A 10,586-nucleotide genomic window follows, 5' to 3' on the forward strand; every position below is an offset into this window, starting at 1 on the left:
TCCGCTCCCCATCCCTGGGGACTTATTTTTTGTAGGCCAAGTTCTTGCTCCCTGACCTGCAGCTCAGCTATGAACCTAGAGGCACAGCAGACAGGACAGGTGACCAGTGGGAGTGGGCAGGGCTAGGGGAAGAACAAGTGCCTGTCGCTTGCTGGGGACCCAATGGGGCACTGTCACATGCAACTTAGGTCAGGAGCTCTATGCAGAAACCAGCCCTCTGAGCATGGGACTACTGATTAGAACTGCAGGGTTATCCACCATCTTCCTCAGTCAGGGAGACTGCCGCTTTACTGGTCTTGGCATGGGAGCCTCTGGACAAAGCACTTACCCTCCAGGGCCAGTTTCTTCGTGCATACATTGGAGAAAATAACCGTTGCATACTGTGACTTTTGTGTCTGTCCAACGTCCAACCTCCCCTGTCCTAGAAATACCACCTTCAGTGTCACCCAAATCTGACAGGCCAGTGCCTGTCAGAGAGAAGCAGAGCAAGGTAGAAAGTATAGGAGCCGGCACTGTGGTATAGTGGTAAAGCCTCTGCCTGCAGCACTGGTACCCTATGTGGTCTCCAGTTCATGTCCCGGTGGCTCTACTTCCTATCCTATTAGCTTCCTATTAGCTTCCTGCTAATGAACCTGGGAAAACGGCAGAGGATGGCCCAAGTACTTGGGCCCCTGCACCCATGAGGGAGACCCAGATGAAGCTCCCAGGCTCCTGGCTTTGGCCTGGCCCAGCCCTGGCAATTGCAGCCATTTGGGGAGTAAACCAGCAGTAGATGCAAGAACTACCTTTCTCTCTCTCTCTCTCTCTCTCTGCCTCACCCTCTATATAACTCTGACTTTCAATTAAATCTTTACAAAAAGAGAAAAGAAGATGGTGGGTGGACAGAGGAAGAGACAGAAAGAGGAGGAGATAGAACCCCAATGGCATCATTTAAGTCCCTGGAACCAGTTGTACTTGAAGCTGGTCCTAACTTCTGCCCTGTTTGTTTGCATGAAATAGTTAATTCAGATTTTTGACACTGGAGCTGAAAGGATACCCATGTAATAGGCTTTCTGTGTGGTTTATTTGAGATGCTATAACTAAGTACTTCACCCAGTGCCAGATATGCAGTAAGCCCTCAGGAAATAATGACAGCTGTTATGGGGAGCAAATGAGATGATGGATATGAAAGCACTCAGGAAGGCAGCAAGTGTTACAGAAGGTAAGGTACCTATTATGCGCACTCCTGTCCTCCAAGGCTCTGTACCTCGTATTGCAGCTTTATCGCCCACTCACTCCTGTAAATATTTCATGTGCCCAATTAGACCATGAGAACCCATGGCAGGGACTCAGGTTTATATTGCATTTCAGTCACCGCGGAACATAATGTGGTTGTCAAGTGAACTGTAGCATGGCAGGGTGGTTAAGATCACCAGAGTAGTGCCAAGCACCCGGCTTCAGAAGCTGGCTCTGTGAGCCTCAGTCAAGGGAAACCACCGGAAGTTAACTTTTGCCCTCTGGGTCCCAGCTTTCTGCTGTGCGAAGCAGGGCTAAACTGGTACCTACCTCATTTAATTGTGACAAGGATTGAAGTAGCTAATTTAATTAAATGCTGAGTTACAGCTGTTAGCTGTTACGGTTGTAAAGCATGTGTTACGGTGCTTGGTACGTGGTAATTCCTATGCAACTGCCTTAAGTAACAACTTCCTGATAATGATATTATAACTCAAAAGCATGTTCAGGAGGTATCCACCCCCGTGCTCAGCCCCGTCCCACTGTGATGAAGAAGATGAGCTGCTCTGCCTTTCAAATCAACTGTCACTGACGAAGGCCACGGCGCGTCCTTTCATCTGTAATCACCAAGTCACCCACTTCAACGCTGGGAGGAACCAAAGTAGATGTCTCACTTGGCAGATGAGAAAAGAAAGAGTCAGAAAGTTGGTTGGATGTCTTCAAGCCACACAGCTTGCTAGGATTTGGGGGGCCGGGGGAGCAGATTGAAGCCCCCAGCCTCCAGACACCTCATTGCTCTCCCCACTGTGCTACACTGCCTTAGGAGATGAGGCTCAGGCACCCAGCCAGAACGCACAAACACAACCAGTGCAGCTGCACAGATCCCATCGCTCCTCTAACAAATGTTTATTCAGTGCTGAAATATGCACAACCGCCAAGAAATTAGGGAAACGGACGAGTGCAAAGCAGAACTACTCCCCGCCCTGTTGTTCTTGGGAGATGCGTAAAGTAGTCACCTTCCAGTCATTGGTTTGGCAAATATTTAAGCATATCTAATTTGCCAAATACTAGGGAGAAATACAGTGTCAACAGAGCTTAAAATGCCACGGGTTTGGGTGTATCATAAATGCTCAGCATTGAACCAGTGACTGAATTAGTTAAAGCACCAGTGGGGACGGGCACTGAGCCCAGCAGGTACAACATCAGTTATGACACCTGTGCTCCACTTCAGAGTACCTGGGTTCAATACCCAGTTCCGGCTGCTGACTCCAGCTTCCCGCTAATGGTCAAGTGGTTGAGTCTCTGCCACCCACATGGGAGACCTGGATTCCCAGTGCCCAGTTTTGGCCCAGCCCAGTCCTAGTCATTTTGGCAATTTGAGCCATTAAATGGGGTTTTCTCTTCCTCTTTCATGGAAAAGAAAATACCAATGAGTAGGTGGATGGATGGATAGAGGGATGGATGAATGGATAGATGGATAGACAGATAGGTAGATGGACAGATGGATGGTTGTATGGACAGATTTCTCCAGGGAAACATGTCTTTGAGCTGTGTGCACAAATGGTTGTACAATTTTCTTCCCCCTTTTCCCCCCAAGATATTTGATAGGAGATGGGAGACATGGAATCTGGTAATTCAGGAGATGGAAGGAACCTAGGAGTTCCCGGAGAGATGGCGCTCGTGTATGCACACGGCTGACTGATCGCCTTCGCAAGCATCACCATGCAGTAGCATGGATTCCTGTTCCTCATATTGGGTCCATTCTAGGTCCTAGAGAAGCTAAGTCTCATCCTCAGAGCTCCCCTGGATGCAGAGAAACCATGCTTCAAGAGGGCTGCCCTTAGAAAGTGCTTGGCCAGGATGATTGAGCAGCACTGGGTCCCACCAGGAGAGGATGAATCCTGGCTAAGGACTCAGAGATCGTCAGATGGGTCTCAGAGCGCCACTGTATGAAGCTGCTAATAAAGTCCATCTGCTTACAACAGAGCCTGCCTCTGCTGTGATTACTGCTCAATAATTGTTCTTGAGGGAAAACATCTGCTGTCCCTACCCCGGTGCTTGTTGTCATCTCGATTTGTCTCACCCCAGTGACGACCCGATCATGGCTGGTTGGTGTGCCGTGGAGTTCCGCTGGCTTTGCGTTAGTCCCTTGTCCCTCTATCCACTTCCTCTCTGGCCCAGTGTGTCCTCTGTTTCCCCTTGCACCCAATCAGTCCTTTGATTTAGGCAGTGTCGGTTCTAATGCAGGAGTACTGAGCCTTCTCTCTTGACCTCCCAGATATACTAAAACCTCGATGCCATCGACTCCCCTGGATAGAAATATCACAGATGAACACCCTCAGTACTTTTGAAAAAGCTATTAGCTATTTTGGTTTTTAATGAGATGCTATTATGACCAAACAAATCCCAGACAGATACTTACAGGAGACGATATTAGCCACAAAAGCTTACCAAGTCAGGAGGCAAAGCATCTAGTCCTTGAAATTGTGTTGCAATCCACCAAGGCTAGTGTAGAATGCCTGATGCACTTGAACTGCTGGAAGGCACTGAAATTCCTCATGCTTCCCTCTGGAAGCAAAACATCAAATGACACAGGTTAAGAAATGCAAACCGAGCCACATGCTGTGCCCTTCAAATATTTCTAACGATTTTTCTGATGCTTTGAACTGATTTAACCCAAAGTGCATTTGGCCCCTAAACCGTTATGCCTTTGATTTTTAAACTGGGGTGTAATTTAATTCACAGAGCCCCAACTCTCCTCTACTTCGCAGGATAAGGCTGGAAGCCAAAAGCCTCTGAATCCAATGGTACTTTTTCCCCCTCAGGACAAAAAAAAATGGTTTATTTCTGTCCAAAGAACATGAACTAAATCAAAGAGGAAAATGAGTGAAACTGCAAAGCCCCAGTGACAGAAAAGAGTTAGGTTGAATCTGAAGAGACACGGAAGGATTCCACTCAAACAGGAAATGCACCTTCGTCTAGACCCCCTAGGCTGGCCCTTCAAGATATTCCTGATACTCAATAGCAGAGTATCAGGACATTGAGAAAGTGAGAAAACTAGGAGTCACTGGGGAAAACGGGCACAAAATCAGCCCATCCTCCTGCACCTGAGGTGGTCTCTGGACCACAATACATCAGCTACGGCTGGTTGCAGGTGCACCACACTCAAAAGGTAGAGCAGGCAGAGGCCAGTGAAGGAAGCACACCTGAAATGAGGGATCCAGACGCTCAGATTGGACGGGATGCCAGTCTGGATTTGCAGGGCTCGGCCCTGGTGAGACCCCATTCCCCCACTTCCGTTTGTTTGTGCTGAAGAGCTAGCGGTTTGCTTGTTCTCCATGCAAGCACTCCCCTACGACCACATTCTGAACGATTCGCCAGGCCCGTGTCCTTAAATGTTCACAGTATTTTTATCAAACATTAGGAAAGCCCTTGGTAATTTGCTGTAATTTAGTATGCTTGCTTTGCTTTTAGAAAATCCACAGCAATTCAGTAAACACCCAGTCGCTGTGGCTGTTAACACGAACACGGCATTTCTCCACAGCTGCCTGCCAGCTGTCACTCCAAGAAAGAGTCGTCATAGACTCCCCACAGCCTCCCTCGTCCTTGTGACTCTCGCTCCATCCTCTCCTCTACCCACGTGAAGATCACTCCCAGAAGCCACACCTCCACGCTTCCTTTCAGCCCTTCTCCAGGGCTTTGGGAAACAATGCGTGCATGGATGGGTGGGATAAGCCCATTGTGTACCCCAGTGCAGCCTCACTGGGCTGTTAGGCGCCATCTGCTGCATTTCCAGCAGACTTGGGAAGAAGGACCCACCTCTCCATCTGCTCTCTTTAGCACAAGCTACACAAACACATGCAAAGGTAGGCACTGGATTCCACCACCTAGGCCTGCTTCTTCTGTTAGTCTGTAAATTGCAAATAGTGTTGTCTTCATGTACTTTTCCTGAAGTACTATGGATAACTATGGAGAGTCTCCCTGAATAAATATTGTAGTCTTCAACCCTTTACAAAGAATGTCTTTTGTTGACTATACAATATGACGCACAGAAATCACTCTGCTGGTGAGATCTGAGTTCTGATAGAAACCTAATGCTTTTGGGAGCCAAGACCACATTTTTCATGCCTTGTCCCCTTGTTCTTAGCACAGTGCCTGATAGAAAAAGCACTCATATAAGAAATCCTCAAAAATGTCATGGAAAATGCATGTTATGAAGAACTATGCCTGGATTTCCAATCTTTGCACCAAAATAAACTTTCATTTTAATTCCATTTTACTATGAGTGTGGTGAAGTGCTTTGTAAATATCGCTTGACTTTGATAAGTGAAATCATCCATTATCAAGCACCCTTGCGTGCTGGCTAAGACAATGAGGCAGGAAAAGGTTCCATGAGCTTCACACTCATCCTTTCCACGAATCCAACCCAAACCCCTTCCTGGAGACCTCTATCCGCACCATCAGCACCTCCAAATTCAATTAGACTCGACAGTGTCTCCACAGAGGACTGAAAATCTTGACACTCCCTAAGTAAAGGGGATAACTCCCCCTTGATGTCACATGTCTCCCCAGCAGTCACCTGTTCACACGTCACCATCTGACTGTTGTCACTCAACTGACAGCCACCAGGTGACTACAGGAAGGTGTCTGGCAATGGTAGTCCTACAGATGTATCTTCAGTGCAGCTTCTACCTATGTCCGAGCAAACTTTGCTACAAGAACCAAGGCCTGTGCACATGTAGCCAGCTACCCTGTGCATCTGCAGTGCTCCCTGGCCACAGAGACAGTGGCTGGCTCCCCAAAGCCAAGTCACCTCCTACTACAGCCGACTGGTGGTCTTTGGTACTAAAGGTTGAGTAGCATCTTCTGATTGGGCCCCCCACATTCCTATGGCTGGATACAGAGCACAGAGACTGCTTTAGGGACATTGCTCTGCCCTTTCTCCAGGCGGGAAACCGACAGGCATAAACAGCCCTCAGCAAGGAACCCACTACTTTTCTGAGCTGTGTCATGTTCTGTGTTCAATACACTGCTTCCCAGCCACAGGCATACAGCGTGATGGATGTCTGCGACAAATGCCAGTGTCCCAGATGGCCCCCACTCCCAACACTGCCCTCCACAAAAAAGCTCAAGCTTCCCCAGTGCCTGCGTGTCACCACAGCCTCTGTTGAGTACCATGCCCAGAAAGGCATGGAACAAGAATTTTAAATGATGCTTCGTGCACCTGTGACCTGGACCAGAACTCCCTTAAAAGGTGCGTTTGATAAAGCCATCCAAAAATCACAGGCAATGAGGAATGGGGCACAGGCAAATGCTTCACACCCATATGGACTTATTAAATATTGAAAGTGGCTACGTAGCTCTAAAGGGCCAGGTTACTCAGTTTTGCTGGGTCAATCAATCACTTGTTTCCCTCAAGAATTCCAGGCCTTTAACTACTCATCTGATTATGTCTGCAGCAACCACACTGCTGCCACCCTGGTACTTAATATTTCATCCGCACGGCTCCTGGGCGCACCAGTGGCTGCAGGAGGCTGATTCTCCAACGGGATTCCTCTTTGCTTAGAGAAATCATTTTGCCCGTCCCTATCACGCTCAGCTCTCCCCTCCCCAAAATTAAAAGTTAAAGGAGAGAAATTGGATGATAACTGTTTATTTCTTTTCCTTCTCACTTCAAACAGGAGATTTACTTTCAAAAACCCCATTAAGGGTTTGATGTGTTTGCTGAAGAACTGCTGCCACGTTAAAAAGCCCCAGCAAATTGCACTGGCCCGCAGCTTCCAGGAGCTGTAAGGTTTCGAGATAAGGCTGAGTTCTTGTCTCCGCTGCAATGGTGCGGTTTGAATTGATACCAGCCCAGGCAGCAATTACCCTTCCACATGCTGGGTGGCAGGAGGGATTCCATTATTTGTCAGTCCAGGTGATAAGGATAAATAGGCCATAAGTGCCTGCAGGTGAGCTAGACAAGGTACCAGATACAGAAACGAGGCTGCTGCCCGCAGTTGTGCCCTCAGCTGCTTCAGCCTAGAAGGGACAAGACAATGGATCTGTCACTGATTTGCACTCCTGGCCTCATCAGAGATTCGGCTCTGACCTGGCAATGTTATTTCCTCCAGTGTCATACTTGTTTGTTACTACACGTTATTTGGTGGGATGGCTGCCTTCACATGGATATTGTGGGAGGGGGAGGGAAGAGTATTGGTGGAACAAGTGGCATAAACAAGAGAGTAGGAGGACGACTTGTGCTAGCATAGGAGGAGTACCCATCTGATTGAAACACTGAGCACTGGGCACTCCTGTTGCCTTGGTCTGTTCAGGCGGCTGTGATAAAATACCACAGATTGGGTGGATTGTACAATCATGTCTCACCATCCCACAGGCTAGTAAGTCCACAACCGAAGAGCCAGCATGTTCAGTCTCCGATGGGAGCCCCTTTCTGGTTTGTAGACAGCTCCTCTCTGCTTTAGGGGACTCCCCGATCCCTTCTATCCGGGCGCTGATCCCACTCATGAGGACCCCACCCTCATAACCTAAACACTCCAAAAGGCCTCACCGCCTCAGTCATCCCCTTGAGGGTTAGAATTTCCACATGCAAATGTGGGGCCAACAATTACATTCAGACCATAGCATATCTCATCACCATTATGCCCTAAGTCTCTTGGCCAAGGAGAGCTTTATCAAAGGCTATTGGAGACACCTGTGTCCAAGTCTGGACACAGAGATCTTTCTTCACATACAATCTGGGTAGGCTTCTTTACATAGAAGGTGGTCATTGGGACCCAGCAAGGAGAACGAATTTCCCAGAGTATCCAACTGTTTCCAGGATGCTCATTACCAATGTTCCACCTCCCACTCGCCACAACAAAGGAAATTGAACACTTGGAAGCCAGCTTGAGACAGATGTGGCGTTCATTCATACACGCATCTGCTTCTTTTCACACTAACTGCATTGATCTCTGGGTCTGTAACTTAAGCAAGCATTCCCAGCTTCAAGCATGGGGAGCAGCCCCAGACACACTCACAGTCCAGACTGGGTTCAGAAGCAAATTACAGGACGCAGATCCACTAAGGCACTTGCTGAAGTGCATGACGTGGGCTCCAGGGACTCAGTGTAGAAAAGGCCATACAGGCCTGGTGACTTGGATCAGTTGTGGTGGTGGTGGGCAGATGTTCCAGTCCAGTAGGCCAGGACTTGGCCAAATACTTGACCACAACCATCTCTCCCCCGGGCTCTCTGCTTCTCTTTGCCTCTCCCCCACTTCTAATTCATTTGCATAAAGTAGTCGAAGAACTTTGAAAAACATAAGTAGCATCTTTCTTCTGCTTTAAGCCCTCCATGGCTTCCTATTGCACTTGGAACAACTGCCCACCATGGCTGCAGAAAACCTCGCCAAGCTCACACATGGACCACCTTGCTTCCCCTAGCTCACCTGGCTCCAGTCCTGTCCCACAAGGATCCCTGTGTCACAGGCCCTTGGCAGTTTCTTCTGCCAAGAGCACTACTTGCCAAGAATATCTCTTAGACAACCCTGTGACCTTCTGTCATATTGCCCTGCTTCATTTTCCTTTAGACCACATAAAGTTATATTGTTTGCTTGCCTGTATGGGTTTTTTTTCTCTTTTTTTGTCTGCTTCCCTGTAAAGCAATCCCGGTGGCTGGTGGATTGGCATGGAGAGAGCACATGTACACAACAGAGTGAAGCTAAGTTCCAAGTGTGGTCTTCTCAAAGGAGAAACAAGGCCCCTGGGGAGGAGGGCCAGGGAGTGCAGATAGCACAAGTTCACTCGGGCACTGGGGAGCTGGGTGCCCGCCATTCTTCCATCCTCTCAAGCTCAGAGTTTCTCTCACCATTCAGGAAGGGTTTGCATAAACCGTTTGATGCAATTCAGGGAACTGTGTAGGAGGTCAAGTCCTCCCGATCTTCACGACCAGGACCGCTGAGCTGGAGGTGGCAGAGTCAGCATCCGAGTGTTTGTAGACAATATTGTTATCTGCATTTTCCCACCTCCTCCTGCAAGGTAAGACCCAGGAGAGAAAGACCCCATCGACTTGTTCTCGGGATCCACAGCACCTCCCTAAACTGGGGGAACACACTGTGGAGGTACATGGTCAGTTCTCTTCAGATGAACTGAAAACAGGTAAAGATATTCACAGATATGTCCACTGAATCAGACAATTCATGCTGCCTTCCCCCTCAGTTAGGTTAATTTAGGAAGATTAAGTGGCTTCTCTCATCCTCTGTGTAAATCCCGTAATAATTTCCAACTCATTTGACTGATGTACTTTGTGCCTCAAGTCACCAACGATTTGCAGGAACTTTGAAATAATTGAGGAACTGGAGGTGAGGAGGAAAGATGGATGAGGAAATAATGAAGTCCAGTGCAGAGTCCATAGAAGGAATGCCCTGCTGGCTAGAGGTCAGCCAGCCACAGAACCATCTCCACTTCTCAGAGGAGCTGGAGCAAGCGTTGGGGCCCCAAACAATGCAAGCCCCTCTACCGTTCCCAGAGGCCGTGAAGTGGGCTCCGGAAGGACCACACAACCTGCCTGCGCAGACACCAGGGTGCTTCAAACAGTTCATGGAAAATGTATAGCATGCAAAAACCATGCACAGGTTTCAACATTTTTTTGCCCCAAAATAAACATGCCTTACAATTCAATGTTTCCACACATTTTTAAACAATTGTTTTTGTTTGAGAGGCCAAAAGACAGAGAGAGAGACAGACAGACAAGAACATCCCCTCCCCTGGCTTACACCCCAAATGCCCACAACAGGAATGGGTTGTGGGGGATGAAGCCCAAAGCAGAGAACTCAATCCAAGTCTCCCACTTGGGTGGCAGGAATCCAGCTACATGAGTCACTAGTGCTGCCTCCCAGGGTCTGTATTAACAGGAAACTGGGATAAGGAGGAGAACCGTGAATGAAACACGGGCACCCCAATGTGGGATAGGGGCACCTTAACCAGTAGGCCAAACACCTGTCCTTTTCCATTTCCCTACTACGTTGGGAGGTGTCTCTGTTTCTATTTCTCTTAGCCATGAATAGCGACCCTTTTCTTCTCTTTCAAAAAAAAATAATAAATGCTTTATTATTTTCGGATTTATCTTTTCTTTTCATTCTGAATCCCTCAATTTCAAGACTGCTGTTTTATGTATTTTTAGAAGCTTCTGCAAATCTTTGCAAACATGAGGCACAGGGTAAAACAGTCAATGATTTCCTCTTGTTTGCTTTGTCTTGTTTGTAGCAAGACTGGCTTTCGTCCCAAAGATTAAGGCTCAGACTTTCCTTCTGAACTTTTTAGGAATTCTTTTCCACAAACTGAGGCACTCATTCATTCTCTCTAGCATTCATTCATCACAACTCCCTGTGCAC

The sequence above is a fragment of the Oryctolagus cuniculus genome, chromosome 1, assembly GCF_051225735.1.
Source record: "Oryctolagus cuniculus isolate XC-2025 breed Fujian yellow rabbit chromosome 1, ASM5122573v1, whole genome shotgun sequence".
Classification (NCBI taxonomy): domain Eukaryota; kingdom Metazoa; phylum Chordata; class Mammalia; order Lagomorpha; family Leporidae; genus Oryctolagus; species Oryctolagus cuniculus.